The 14,591-nt window shown below is 42.1% G+C and overlaps 1 pseudogene; it reads right to left on the reverse strand.

Moving 5' to 3' along the window:
- Positions 1–448: 448 nt before the first annotated feature.
- LOC123974070 lies at positions 449–14,323 on the reverse strand (annotated as a pseudogene).
- Between the last annotated feature and the right edge of the window lie 268 nt (positions 14,324–14,591).

The raw sequence follows: 14,591 nt of genomic DNA on the forward strand, positions 1-14,591 counted from the left end.
GAAACATTGACTATAGCAGCTTTAACCTTTCACAACTTTGGTCCATGTACAACGATGTCAGGTGCAGTGCTTCTTCTCAATGACCTCCCCAGCTTGAGGACCATTTCTCGTTGAATTGCATGTGCATGTGCAATTTCATATTCAATTCCCACTGGCAGCAGCATCCTGAAATTATATGCAGTTATGGAAATACAGTATAAGGAGGTCAGCTTCCGGGCTATGTTGTATACAGTGCCTTGCCAAAGTATTCGGCCCCCTTGAACTTTTCGACCTATTGCCACATTTCAGGCTTCAAACATAAAGATATAAAACTGTAATTTTTTGTGAAGAATCAACAACAAGTGGGACACAATTATGAAGTGGAACGAAATTTATTGAATATTTCAAACTTTTTTAACAAATAAAAAACTGAAAAATTGGGCGTGCAAAATTATTCAGCCCCCTTAAGTTAATACTTTGTAGCGCCACCTTTTGCTGCGATTACAGCTGTAAGTCGCTTGGGGTACGTCTCTATCAGTTTTGAACATCGAGAGACTGAAATTTTTGCCCATTCCTCCTTGCAAAACAGCTCGAGCTCAGTGAGGTTGTATGGAGAGCGGTTGTGAACAGCAGTTTTCAGTTCTTTCCACAGATTCTCGATTGGATTCAGGTCTGGACTTTGACTTGGCCATTCTAACACCTGGATAGGTTTATTTGTGAACCATTCCAGTGTAGATTTTGCTTCATGTTTTGGATCATTGTCTTGTCGGAAGACAAATCTCCGTCCCAGTCTCAGGTCTTTTGCAGATTCCATCAGGTCCATTCTTCCAGAATGGTCCTGTATTTGGCTCCATCCATCTTCCCATCAATTTTAACCATCTTCCCTGTCCCTGCTGAAGAAAAGCAGGCCCAAACCATGATGCTGCCACCACCATGTTTGACAGTGGGGATGGTGTGTTCAGGGTGATGAGCTGTGTTGCTTTTACACCAAACATAACGTTTGCAAAGTTCGATTTTGGTTTCATCTGACCAGAGCACCTTCTTCCACGTTTGGTGTGTCTCCCAGGTGGCTTGTGGCAAACTTTAAATGAGACTTTTTATGGATATCTTTAAGAAGTGGCTTTCTTCTTGCCACTTTTCCATAAAGGCCAGATTTGTGCAGTATACGACTGATTGTTGTCCTATGGACAGAGTCTCCCACCTCAGCTGTAGATCTCTGCAGTTCATCCAGAGTGATCATGGGCCTCTTGGCTGCATCTCTGATCAGTCTTCTCCTCGTATGGGCTGAAAGTTTAGAGGGACGGCCGGGTCTTCGTAGATTTGCAGTGGTCTGATACTCCTTCCATTTCAATATTATCGCTTGCACAGTGCTCTTTGGGATGTTTAAAGCTTGGGAAATCTTTTTGTATCCAAATCCGGCTTTAAACTTCTCCACAACAGTATCTGTTTCATGAACAATGTGCGAGTAACTTTTAAGACAACAAAACCCACCTAAAAAAACAACCCACAAAAATGAATGGTTCCCACTGAGGTTAAATAGCCGAGTTTCCCTACCAGTCTCTTGGATGGGGGACAAAACATTTTTATGCTCATCTACTCAAGCACTAATTAAAAACACCAAAATGATGCTTTTTTAAGCAAATGCACATTTCTATCAACAAATGATCAACTATAGCTCACTTGGTTAGAGTGTTAGTTTCCTGAGCAGCCCTTTTAAATCAGTCCCTGGTTCGAATCCTACCTCCGGCAGGAGTGATAATTGCTTTGAACTTCTAACACCTGTCTGGTGTTCAGTTCCCACTGACTTTCAGTGGTTGTTTTTAAATTTGTATGTTGTTAGTCTTTCTAAATGCAATCAATGTTTACATGGATATCAGTGTTTCCTTAAAGTAGTTGCTCTATGTATTTTATGAGACAACAGTGGACTGGACCTCAAAAAATATATATTTACAAGCTACACTGTGGTGTGCCAGGAATGTTTGGTCATTCAGCGCTCTCTGTTGGTGCTTTGGAGGCATTTCATGTCAATGAAAACCAGAGCAATATAGAACGTAGATCTTACCATGTCCAGTCCATTTACCTGCTACTTCCTTTTTCATGGCAAAACATCAAAATTCATTGCCACGCTATGGCCATGCATGTTTAATTCTCAGGCCCTGATAAATTACCATCCTTTAAGGTTCCTTACTGAAGGTTTAATATAGTAGCCTCCACAAATACACAATATGATTAAATTGCTTTAACAGATACAATTGAGTATGAATGTGCACTGAAAACTAAAACGTAAAAAGAAGGAAAGGAAATATGGTGAGTGGAGCAGAAGGCGCCACAGTTTGTGTCTGTGTGTGTGTTAGTGTGAGTGTGTGTTGAAATGTCCCTGCCACACCACGCACCACAAATCACTGGTAAATTTATAGTTCTATCATACAGTGACTTGGAACATACTGGGCTCAGTAATTTAACATCAATATAATATTTCTAGAATATTCTTAGTTTATATTTTTCTTTGTATGTGTGCATCTACCTGTGATATAGCAGTCAGGAGGGGGTCGCCAGATGAGGAAACCATATCCTCCATCTTGAACTCCTCCTTAACAGGGTCACTGGCTGCTGCTGGTGGAGGAGAGCTGTACATGACTGGAGCTGGAGCATTGCCCTACACACACACACACACACACGTTATTATTATATTTAGGCATTTCATTTATTTCCTGTTGAGAACTTCCTTTACCATTGTCCTGCTAAGTATGTAAGTGTGCACAAGTTTGCACACATTTGTATGTTCCTGGATTTTTCTTAATCACCATGTTCAACCATTTTTCACGTAGTCTACAGGCTACTAACTCATTTCCACTCAAAGCTGTATTGTACATATATAAATCTGATTCTATAGGAGTGGAACCAACTGAGCATGATGACTGGGTGTTTGCTGCATCACATCTAGCTGATATTGTCCCGTTGGTTTACTCCCTGCCTCCTGCCTCACAAAGGTCACAGGCCTTTCTACCCTGATCCTGAATCGGTGTTGTAGGTTTGCAAAACTAACTAAAATGAAAGAGTAAATGTCCTTAGTTTTCGTTTATTTATTTCATAGGACTGACGCCTACATTTCGAGTGATTATGAAGCCTTGGGAACTGACGTTGCAGGGCAGTTGGTCTGGCCGGACCGGCAGTTCAGCAGCGCGCGCTGTGATTAGCCACCTGTTGGTGAGCCGCATGAAGAGCTGGCACACTGCGTGTCGTGTGGCTGTCCTGCCACGATTGCTTTATCCATCAAGAGAACCTGGGGTCAGGGCGGCGTCTGGCCGAAGCATAGCAGGGGGTGACCACTGTTACGAGGAGAGCCCCATGTAACGTTAGGGGGAGGCTAACTTAGTCGGGGAGACCCAGGTAGGGATCAGCTGTGTAGTTGGGGGGATTGGTGGGATGTTTTTTAGTTGTGTTTAGTTCGAGTTGCAGGTAGTGAGTCGCTGTCTTGGTGGTTTTCTTTTCCTTGTTTTGATGGTCTGGCTTAGAGCTCATCCTGGTGTGGGATAAACTTGGGTTATCCCACACCAGGATGCACTGGATGAATGTGTCTGCTGGTCTTTGTTTTTTTTTGTTTAGTTTTTTTTTGTTTTGTTTTTTTACAAAAAATAAACTAAACTAGCAAATCCATGTTAAAAACTAATTTAAACTAAACTGAAATGGAAAACAAAAAGTCAAAACGAAATAAAAATAAAATCTAATGACAAATCAAATACTATAATAACCTTGCCTTGCACGTGAAGCGCATCTTGGAGTGCCACAGTTGCTCATCAGATGCTGCACATCTGCCAACACGGTTCTGAATTGTCACACACTTCAGATACTGCAGGAAAGACTTAAATGTCACTTCCTGTGTCCCCTATGTGGTATTGCAACATGACATCATCAATGTGTTAAAGAGGTGGTATTATGCTTTTTGGCCTTTTCCCTCTCCTTTATTGATTTCTTTTTTGTGCATGTAACAGGTTTGCAAAGTGAAAAAAAAACAAAGTCCAGCCCAAAGGGAGTTCCCATCTCCAACAGAAAACTCTGCTCTGAAAACAGCTTATTTGTAATGCATGTATGCCGTGTCATATAACACTTGCCAAGCAGCTACTCCGACACGCCCTCAAAAACACCCTCTCCTCTCCCTTCCAAACACTAGCTAAACTCCAGGCAGTCAAAGGACAGAAAGTTGTTACTGTGATGTAGAGACAGAGCTCAGTTAAAACTTTATGGATGAAAGTTTGTTACAGATTAATAACTCAACAAGTTCCTGTGTCATGGCGAAGCGCTGAACTTTGCCGCCACGCCACCACCACACCATTTAACCAAAAACTCAAGTTTTACAACATGGCATCGTCAATGTGTTTAGGGTTTTCTGGGACAGTTTTGACGATTATACAACCTGCTATGAGTAGTTCATCACAATGTAGAACGTGTAATTTCCTGTTGCCAGTAGGTGGCGCTATGACTTTGAGTGAATGTGGCGTGGATAGATGTGTTCAGGGTGGGACTATTACCATACATGTTAAATTTGGTGCAGATGTGAGAATGTACACTGAAGTTATAACAACTTCATGTTTTACATTTATTCATTTAGCTGACGCTTTTATCCAAAGCGACTTACAACTGCTATATATGTCAGAGGTCGCACGCCTCTGGAGCAACTAGGGGTTACGTGTCTTGCTCAGGGACACAATGGTGGATGGGTTACAGAGGGGGATTGAACCCGGGTCTCTCACACCAAGGGCATGTGTCTTATCCATTGACCCCCGTTTTGCAGGGGGGTCCCGACCCCCAGGTTAAGAACCACTGCTCTAGAAGGAGTTTGTTAAATATGCACCCTTTAAAGGGGCTATATGTAAGTATTTGATTTTAATAAATCAAATTATCATTGCCTTATTGTCAGTGGGCTCAAAACTCACTTAAAAATGAAGCACACGCCTGTTTTCTTGTTGCCTGCATCAGTCACTATTCTGCTTTTAATGTGAGGACACCGGGTCGGATTCAGCTCTGTGCGCGCTCCCGAGCCTCTCACGCTACAGTGACAACATGGCAGCTAACGACATGCAGTTCACTAACAGCATAAACATAACCGGCTCACAGTAAAACACGGGCTCCACGTAAGGCCACAAAACAACAATAAAGGTTTATGTGCTGAAGCCCATCAGACCAAACAGGTTCAGATGATGTCCAGTAAGAACAAAGTGAGCATTAGTAAAGCTGGAGAAACACAGAGAAAGTCACGTTAGCTCGCCGGCTAACACCGAGCAGTTGCTAATGTTATCCGATCACTTTCCACATTACTTCACCAACTAACGTGACCCGTATTACTTTCCTGTGTACCGCAGATATTATGTCAAAGTGTCGAAGCCTGCAAGAAATGATGTAACGGTAAAAAGCAAATGTGGAACAATTTGTTGACTATCCTATAGTGATGCAGCCTGGAGCAGCCAGCTAACGCTACATTAGCTCGGACCTGCCGCTGTTTGCTTCGTAACGTTCAATTTAGATTTATTGCCTTTTACCAATACTCAGGTACACAGCTTCTCCATCTCTCAGTCGCTGTAACTAACATGACCCACATAATATACAACACAGAGGAAGAGCCATCCACTGTCACTACAGTAAATTTACTTACTGCGATCTAACTGTTATAAAGTGTGACACAATCTCGTTATAAGGTCTCTCCCTCTCTCTCTCTCTCTCTCTCTCTCTCTCTCTCCTTCACCCCAACCGGTCGAGGCAGATGGCCGCCCACCCTGAGCCATGGTTCTGCTCGAGGTTTCTGCCTCTTAAAAGGAAGTTTTTCCTTGCCTCTGTCGCCTAGTGCTTGCTCTTGGTGGGAATTGTTGGGCTTCTGTAAATAGCATCATAGAGTACGGTCTAGACCTGCTCTTTTATGAAAAGCACTTTGAGATAAAAGCTGTTGTGATTTGGCGCTATATATATATAAGTATATTTCAGAAATTACTGTACAGTTTAAGGTCAGAATACTTTCTTCTGTCTATACTATGTACTATGTGGGTCAGTCAGCTCTTTGTCAGGGAATGGAGACACTTTTCAAAGCTTCAAGTCTCCCTTGATCTGAAGCAGCTAAAAGGTCAAAGGTCATATACTGAAATGGTCATTTTCCTAAAAAGAGTTGAAGAGATGGATCGTACCATTGGAACTTCAGGTCCCGGGGGATACTGGCCTGGCGGTGGACCGTTCCATTGTGGAGGCTGGGCAGGGGGGTAGGCTGGACCAGCAAGAGGGAAAACAGGATTCTGGGGTGGGTAGGCTGGGTTAAAACCCTGCAGAGGGAGACAATCAGGAGTCAGAGTACAGTAAATACTGAGGTAGGAAGCAGGAAATCTGCTAAGTCAAGGAAAACACAAAGCACTAGCTAAAAAGATCAGCCTTGAATGAAACTTGACTCCAACTAACAGCTTTGGGTCCAGTGGTGTAAGCATGTTAGGATGGGTTTATCCATATTCAAGAGAGGAGGCTTGCAGTGTGATACTAACTGGGGAGGGTGGGGGACCATTCCACTGTCCTGGGCCAGTGGTCGGAGGGGGAGGGTGGACTGTAGGACCCTATATAGGAACACACATTAAACATACAGACATAGACACAAGAAAAAAAAACGCTTGTTTTAGATTATGTTACACAATCCATTCACCAATAATTCTCCATTCATTAGACAAACCCAGTAAATACAGCAATAAGTTGCGTAATGACATTCACACATATTTACTCTGTATAGATATGTAATCAATGTGAAATGAAATGTATGTACCATGCTAGGGTCGAGGCCATGGTAGTACATCTGCAACCATAGAAAAACACAGTTCATTCTTTAATTTAGTAACATTAAATCAATACCAGATTCACTTTGAGACATTGATATAACACTAATACTGTTTTTATAATTATATAAAGATATGTTTGTGAAGTAACAACATCCAGAAATACACATAAAGTGAAATCAGTATCTTACCACTCCTGGTTGTCCGGGAGTGGTGTACGGAGGAGAAGGTCCAACAGGACCACTGTGAAGAGGATGGACTGCATCTGGGGTAGTCTGGTGAGAGAGAGATGAGGCAAGTCACTGTTTTGGTGGCTGCAACTAACAATTATTTTCATTACTGACTGTTGATTATTTACGTCTGTTGTAAAGCTGTGTGTAGGGCTGAACAGTTAATCAAACTTTTATTGAAATTGCATTATGGCCTATTGCAATTTTCAAATTACAGGAGGCGCGGTATTTGTGAAAGGTTATATTTGTGTCAAAATACCATTTTGAATTAAATATTGTCGTGCTGCAGAGATATCCAGGCCTACACATCATATTCTAGACTTAAGAAAACATCTTTGTTCGTTACAGATCCCCGCAAAAGCCACACCATAATCATTTAAATATGTTTTCAATGAAAATGAGAATAATGATGTAAAAATGATCATTCCCCCAAGTATTGCAAAACATGTCGCAATTGCGATCAGTCAAAATAATCGCAATTATTTATTCAAAATCATTCAGCCCTATTTCACAGTGAAACATGGTATGGTATTTTAGCATAATTCAGTGCTTGGTTGAATTTTGGTCGATACCTATATTGTTTTTGGGGTAAAGGCATTTAGTACACAGATACCAAACAAGCAAGACAATATGTTTATATGGACTGGCATTTCAGTCAACTCATGCAAATAGTCTGGGACTGGGACACACTCCGGGCCAGCTCTGATGTCAGTGCTTTTACAGAAGTTACCCTGGGTCTCATTGGCTCACTGGTGGATGCTCACATGGATAAGACCTGCCCAAATCATAAAACCATCCATTACGCACTGAAGGGCTGTAATCTTGCATGCAACTTAGGGCTTTCTTCCAGAACGTGGAGGAGTGCAAAACAGCCTCCTATGACGTGCAAAGAACTGTGAAGGAGGCTAAGACGTGATATAGGAACAAACTAGAGCCCCCATTTCCAGCAGGCACTCGTGCTTCTGGCATGTGGCAGGAGCTATGAACAATAACGAACTACAAAGGGGAAAACCCCTTCATGGTGAACACTGATGCTTTAAGGCCAACAATGCTAGTGCTAGCCTACAGGCCCACCAACAGAAGTGAGCGCCCCCCTCACAGAGGAATGAGTGATCACAGTCTCAGTGCATAACATGAGGAGTGGTTTATAAAGAGTGTAAACACCCGGAAGGCAGTACAACCAGACTGACCGTACTGTAGGCCTGGACATTGCACCTGTGCCCAACACGGCTCAAACAGCATGTCTGAATGACTACCGTCCAGTGGTGCTCACCTCCGTGGTCATAAAGTGCTTAGAGTGGTTGGTAAAGGACCACATCTTCTCCTCCATACCCAGCACCTTAGACCCCTTCAATTTGCGTACCAATCTAACTGATGACACCATAACCCACATCCTGCACATGGCCCTCACCCACTTGGACAACTGAAAGGGAAAATATGTGAGAAAGCTGATTTACTGATTACAGTGTAGTGATGCCGCCTGGCTCAAAATTACCCTCACCCAGGAAGATGGGAAGTGAGTAGTCTGCTACATCAAAGAACGAGGTGAGGGTTCTTTGGAAGAGATCAAACAACTTTGCTGTGCCCAGAAAATTAAACATTTGAAAAATGACTTGCTCTACAAATAACTTCTGACTGACTTCTTAATCACTCAGACACTTTAAAACTGTCAGTTTTAACACTATAGAGACTCTATACACCATCCTATTGATCCAGGTAGTCATGACAACAGCACTTAACAAACTTAGATGTGACCACAAAGACAATATGAACTGACGAACCAACATACACAACAGAAGATTTTTGCTTTGCATGACTTATAAGACCCAATCAGTGTGCCAAACGGGAGCGTCTGTGCCATTGTTTCTAAAGTCCTCCGTTTTGCCCATCCTGTACTTAAACGCTATCTGGAGTTTAAAACAAAAAACGGGGTCAGCAGCATTTTCAAACTTCTTCGTTTTAGGTCTTTATTTTAGCCGTTTTAGTCTGGACAGGAAGTGCAAACGTAGCAGAAGGTCTCTTTTTTTAATACAAAAGGCAATAATTTGAGTGGGCCTGAGTCAAACCTTTTGCTCCACAAATCTTATATCACTAATTTAAATGTAAACTTGGTTAACAATTTAGCTAACCTTAGGTGGGATATAAGGTGATGCAGTTTAGTTAAATTCCAGTGTTGGGTTTCTAGACCTGCTCTTTTATGAAAAGTGCTCTGAGATTGTTGTGATTTGGCGCTCTATAAATAAAATTTAATTGAATTTTTTTGCTTAGATTTTTTAAAATGGTAACAAGAACTGAACACTGAACTGACTTATTAGCCATTGACTGTAACTTTCTCATTTGTCTGTAAGGCCATTTGCCTTTTCAACAGCTAGCTAGCTGACGCTAAGGCTAAGTGACGTAAGAGAGAAGTAAGACATGCTGACATTACACATTGTTGTAAGAGATAGCTGACAACAACAACAATAAAAAGGAAGTTTTTCCTTGCCTCTGTCGCCTAGTGCTGCTCTTGGTGGGAACTGTTGGGCTTCTGTAAATAGCATCATAGAGTATGGTCTAGACCTGCTCTTTTATGAAAAGCGCTGTGAGATAACAGTTGTTGTGATTTGGCGCTATATAAATAAAATTGAATTGTAAGTGCTGCCCTGAAAAGCTGTTCGAAACCAATGTTCTTAGAAGATGCCTGGACTCTAAAGATATGCCTTCTGAGACTCCTGTCTGTTATGGCAGTGAGGCAACTGCCTTCTATTTCGACAGAGCCATTATATGTGAACTGTGCCTTTCATAAATGAATCCAGTTTTACCATGTGACCATACTTCCATCCAACTTGTTATTGTATGAGAAGATTATGTTTGATAACATAATAGTATTTAGGAACGTTATGCGGAGGAATGTTTTATGATGTGATTTTCCCTTTTTTGGTTCTGTTGTGAAATTATTCAAAATTACAATTTTATAACTGCCTACATTATAATTATTTGTTCGGCCAAAGTGAGAAAAGGAGCAATATGGTTAATGTGCCTAAATTATGTTATTGGAAACAAATTACAATGAAGACAAACGGACAGAGAAATCTTAACAGTAAGGCACAAAATCTCTGTCCACACCCTGAGAGTCTTAGATAAAAACCACAAACTCTCTTTGTCTCACTCCCTTTCGCTCCTCTCTTCACATCAACTTTTCTGTGCTCTTCACTTCAATATCTTACGTCTTAGCTTGCTCTGTCTGTTAAATCCGCACCTGTAGCGTTGCAGCAGTGGTGGCTTTCTTCTTGAAAATCTTCTTCCGACAGCAGCAGCAAATCCCAGCAGGGATTCCCAGCAATAAGAGCAGAGCCATGAGAGGGTTTCCTTCTGAGTATTCATGATAGTCTGCAGTGGAAAAAAGAGGGGGGGGGGGCACAGGTTATTTGCAAGTACAGTTTATTTGTAAAGCACATTTTAACAACAAGGGAATTCAAAGTGCTTTACATAAAACATAATGCAACATACAGCAGTATAAAAATTAATTTAAGTTCTATTAAAAAAGAGTTAAAAAGAAAATAAAGGAGTGTAAAAATTGCATTGGTGTAAGATATTAATCAAAAGCCTCAAATGTGATTTAATCACACACAGGCAGTGGCAAAAAGAAAAGTCTTCAGCTATGATTTAAAAGAGCAGAGTATCACCAGAGTATTCTGGGAGTTTGTTCCAGATATACGGAGCATATAAACTGATCGCTCCTTCTCCATGTTTAGTTTAGACTCTGGGGACAGAAAGCCGACCTGATCCCAGACACAACGTAGTTCACAACGTAGCAGAAGATCAAAAATGTATTTTGGCCCTAAACCACATGTGTCAAACTCAAGGCCCGTGGGCCAAAACCGGCCCGCCACGTAATTTTATGTGGCCCGTGAAAGCTTTAAAGATTCATGATTGTCCTAAAATAAAAGTCTATGCTGCCATAAACTACATCTCCCACAATGCATGTCGATTTTGTGACCCGAGAAGTGATGGCATCCCACCACTAGATTGCAATGTTTCCACACCCACTACGGTACTTTTCCGACAAGTGGAGATGAGAAATGTATACAAATAATAATAAATGTCCAAGATGAGAAAAATTTATGCAGAAGGAAGGCAATTTCATGAATGGTGGGAAAATGAATACATGTTTGGGCTTCAAGGAGAAAAACCGGTAGGCTAGGCCTATGTCTTTTGTGTCATGAGGCAGTATCAGTGTTGAAGGATCAACGTTAGTTAAGGCCTGTGCAGACTACAAGACCTTCAGCATCGCCCGATGGCTGTGCTGCTCACACTACATGACTTGCCGTCTTGTGACGGGAGTCTTGAAGTCGTTGTTGCGCTCACACTACGTGACTGATCGGTGACAGGGGGTCACACTACACGGACAATGTCTCCCGACGCTGGTCTCCAAACCACGTTTTGTCAAGAAAACACAGGTGAAATGTGAAACGGGAAATGACGCAAACCTACAGACAAAACAGCTGTTTGTTATTATAAAGACAGCAATTACAAAGACAAAGAATCTGGGTGAAAGAATGCATTAGCACATGCAGGTAGCAAGGATCGTCTGAGCTACAGTGAGAACTGGAGCGGAGTAAAATGTGTTTTGCTGTGAAAAGTAGCTGCCTTCTCTCATTGGCTGGATGTGGATATCGAGTCGGCCGACTCCTCCAGATATTTGGCAGATGTTGGCGATGTGCCAGAATTGTGTCAGGGAGCCATTTTGATGCGTTGCTGAGCAGTTCACACATAACGACAGATTAACAGATCAACCGCTGATTTACTCCTGATCACAGCCTGACGATCGCAGAGCGGCAAATCGGGCTAAAAATCTCTCATTAGTTGGATGTATCCCCTCTGCAAGGCTGTGTGCAACTGGACTATTTGTTTTATCAAATGCCACATCTGTCCCTCATGTTATTAGCAGCTCACAATTATTTGATTTACCATGGTTCTGCACCTCTGGACTGTGAAGTGAAAAGTTACTGTAAAAGATTATGATTGATGATATTTGTCTTTGTTATTTACTTGAAATGTTTGATCTTTGATTGATGGAGTAATGAGGGTTTTTAAATCTGATAAATTCATTTATTTATGTTATAATAACACAGAGAAATTTTCTTACTAAAGCTATATTTTTCTGATAAATGTCCTTACCTTGAATACATAATCAAATAAAGAGACAGTTATCTAACAATATGTTAAGGAGTAGTTACATTTATACAGTCTTACAGTTGCAACTGGCCCTTTGAGGGTAACTGTAATGCTTATGTGGCCCTTGGTGAAAATGAGTTTGACACACCTGCCCTAAACCATTTAGTGCTTTATAAACCAACAGCAGTACTTTGAAATCAATTCCCTGACAGACAGAAGCCAGTGTTAAGACCTCAGAACTGGAGTGATGTGATCCACTTTTTTGGTCTTAGTGAGGACTCGAGCAGCAGCGTTCTGAATCAGCTGCAGCTGTCTGAAGGTTTTTTTGGGAGCACTGTAAAGGAACCGTTATAGTAGGAAAGTCGACTGAAGATATATAAGAAGACACAAATAATAAAAACTTTGCAAGGGGTAGTCTATCTTGTAAAACGATATTAAAAGCGGACCATATGTTAAATGTTTTTACAGCCTTTTTGTGGTTGGATTTAGAAATTAGATATTGTTGATGTCTACATGTTGTTTATACGCTCTGATCCAGCACACCTTCGTAGTAGCATCCAGGTTGATCCCACATTCTGACTTAAGAGCACACAAAGTTGGAAGAACAAATTCACAACTTGGGAAATGGGACCATCCAAGCACGTGAATGCACCATGAGCTGAAACTGTGACTTGATGTCACAAAAAAAAAAAAAAAAAATAACTTACACTGAACCTTTAAGTAGTGAGATAAAACCGGGAACGAACTTGAACCTAATCTCCTCTGATAGATTGTTCCAGAGTGTAGGATCACTGACAGCAAAGGCCCTGTCCCCTTTAGTCTTTAAGCCTAGACCTAAGAATGGCTAGTGGCACTTTTCTAGAGGATCTCGTTCTGTGTCCTCCAAAAACAGTGAAACATAGCTGACCTAATGTTTATTTGTGTTCATTATAGTTGAAGAAAGAAATAATACTCCCACCTTTCTCCACCTGTCTCCCTACCACCCCATACACTAAGCACTCTGGACTTGTGCTGGACATACAGTAGCTGTTACCACTTGCACAGGCCCAGTCTGTTTATTTGAATAAATGTGTTTACTACATGTCCACATTTGTGAACATTTAAAAAAACACATGGTTTCCATTGCAATAAATTTTATTTGCACTCCTTTTGTCTTTAATACTGACTAGAAATGTTAGATTTCACATTCTGATATACTGTAAGTCCAGTTCAATGATGAATAAATATTAAGTGGTAACCAGGTGCTGATTAGAGGCAGAGTTACTGGGTTATTGCACAGGAATTGTTCCTGACACTGTGAGTTAGAGTCAGCTGTTCATCAGAATGATGGCTTGTGGGAAGAAACTGTTCCTGAGTCTGTTGGTTTTGGCGTACAGTGCTCTGTAGCGCCTACCAGAGGGGAGAAGCTGGAACAGGTTGTGACCGGGGTGAGATGGATCTGCAGTGATGTTTCCTGCCCGTTTCCTGCCGCTGGAAATGAAAAGTCCTGAATAGAGGGCAGGTTGGCACCGATGATCTTTTCTACAGTCCTGACTGTCTGTTGTAGTCTGCTCCTGTCCTTTTTGGTGGCAGATCCAAACCAGACAGTGATGGACGTGCAGAGGACAGACTGGATGATGGCTGTGTAGAAGGCCTCTTCTGTTTAACATCTACATGCTTCCACTTCCATTATGAAAAACAACACCATAATTGTGCAGACGTTACACATAACCTTATCACCAGGGGGCTATGACCCAACGTAAGTCGTTTTTAGAGACTGAATGATTGAAAGTCAGTGCTCAGCTTCAATCAGTAATGTTAAACGGGTCTTTTCCAGTCTTTTCCAGGGAAGGAAATTAGATGGCGCCTGTGTTTGGTGAGGCTGCTGCTCCCTTGCATCTCCGGCGATTTTTCCTGTTTTTATTCGTCATTTGTGTTGCCATACCAGCCATAACATCCTACGCCTATGTCTCAGCTGCTTGGACTTACGATCGACACGCTGTTAAACATCAGAGTGCGTGTAGAAAGTCTTCTTCATAGCCGGGATAGCTACAAACATTCATTTTCGCCTCCATTCACATGCCTGCCCTCCTCACCTGAGTACCAGCTCCTGTTTACGAGCCGGGGCTCTGGTCGCCCTAAGAAGCGATCGAGGAAAAGGGGCAGCAGAGCCGGCATTCAGGTCCAGCTGCGCTGGTGCTTGTCGACAAACACATCTGGGCCACATCGCGCCGAGTGGACCCGATGTTTGCTGCCTGTCTCACCCCACAACACGGGTGGTCACCCTCCTCTGCTGCCACACCACCTGTTCTGCCTGCCTATTGGTCGGGAATCTTTCCTGTCCTGACATTATGCTGACGGGAAAACGTCATCGTATGGGTCTGCCTCTGCCCGGTCCGACCAGCAAGTGACCACTAGATGCAGCTGTGGACCAACAAATCTTGTA

Source organism: Micropterus dolomieu, linkage group LG07, assembly GCF_021292245.1.
Source record: "Micropterus dolomieu isolate WLL.071019.BEF.003 ecotype Adirondacks linkage group LG07, ASM2129224v1, whole genome shotgun sequence".
In the NCBI taxonomy this organism is placed as follows: Eukaryota; Metazoa; Chordata; class Actinopteri; order Centrarchiformes; family Centrarchidae; genus Micropterus; species Micropterus dolomieu.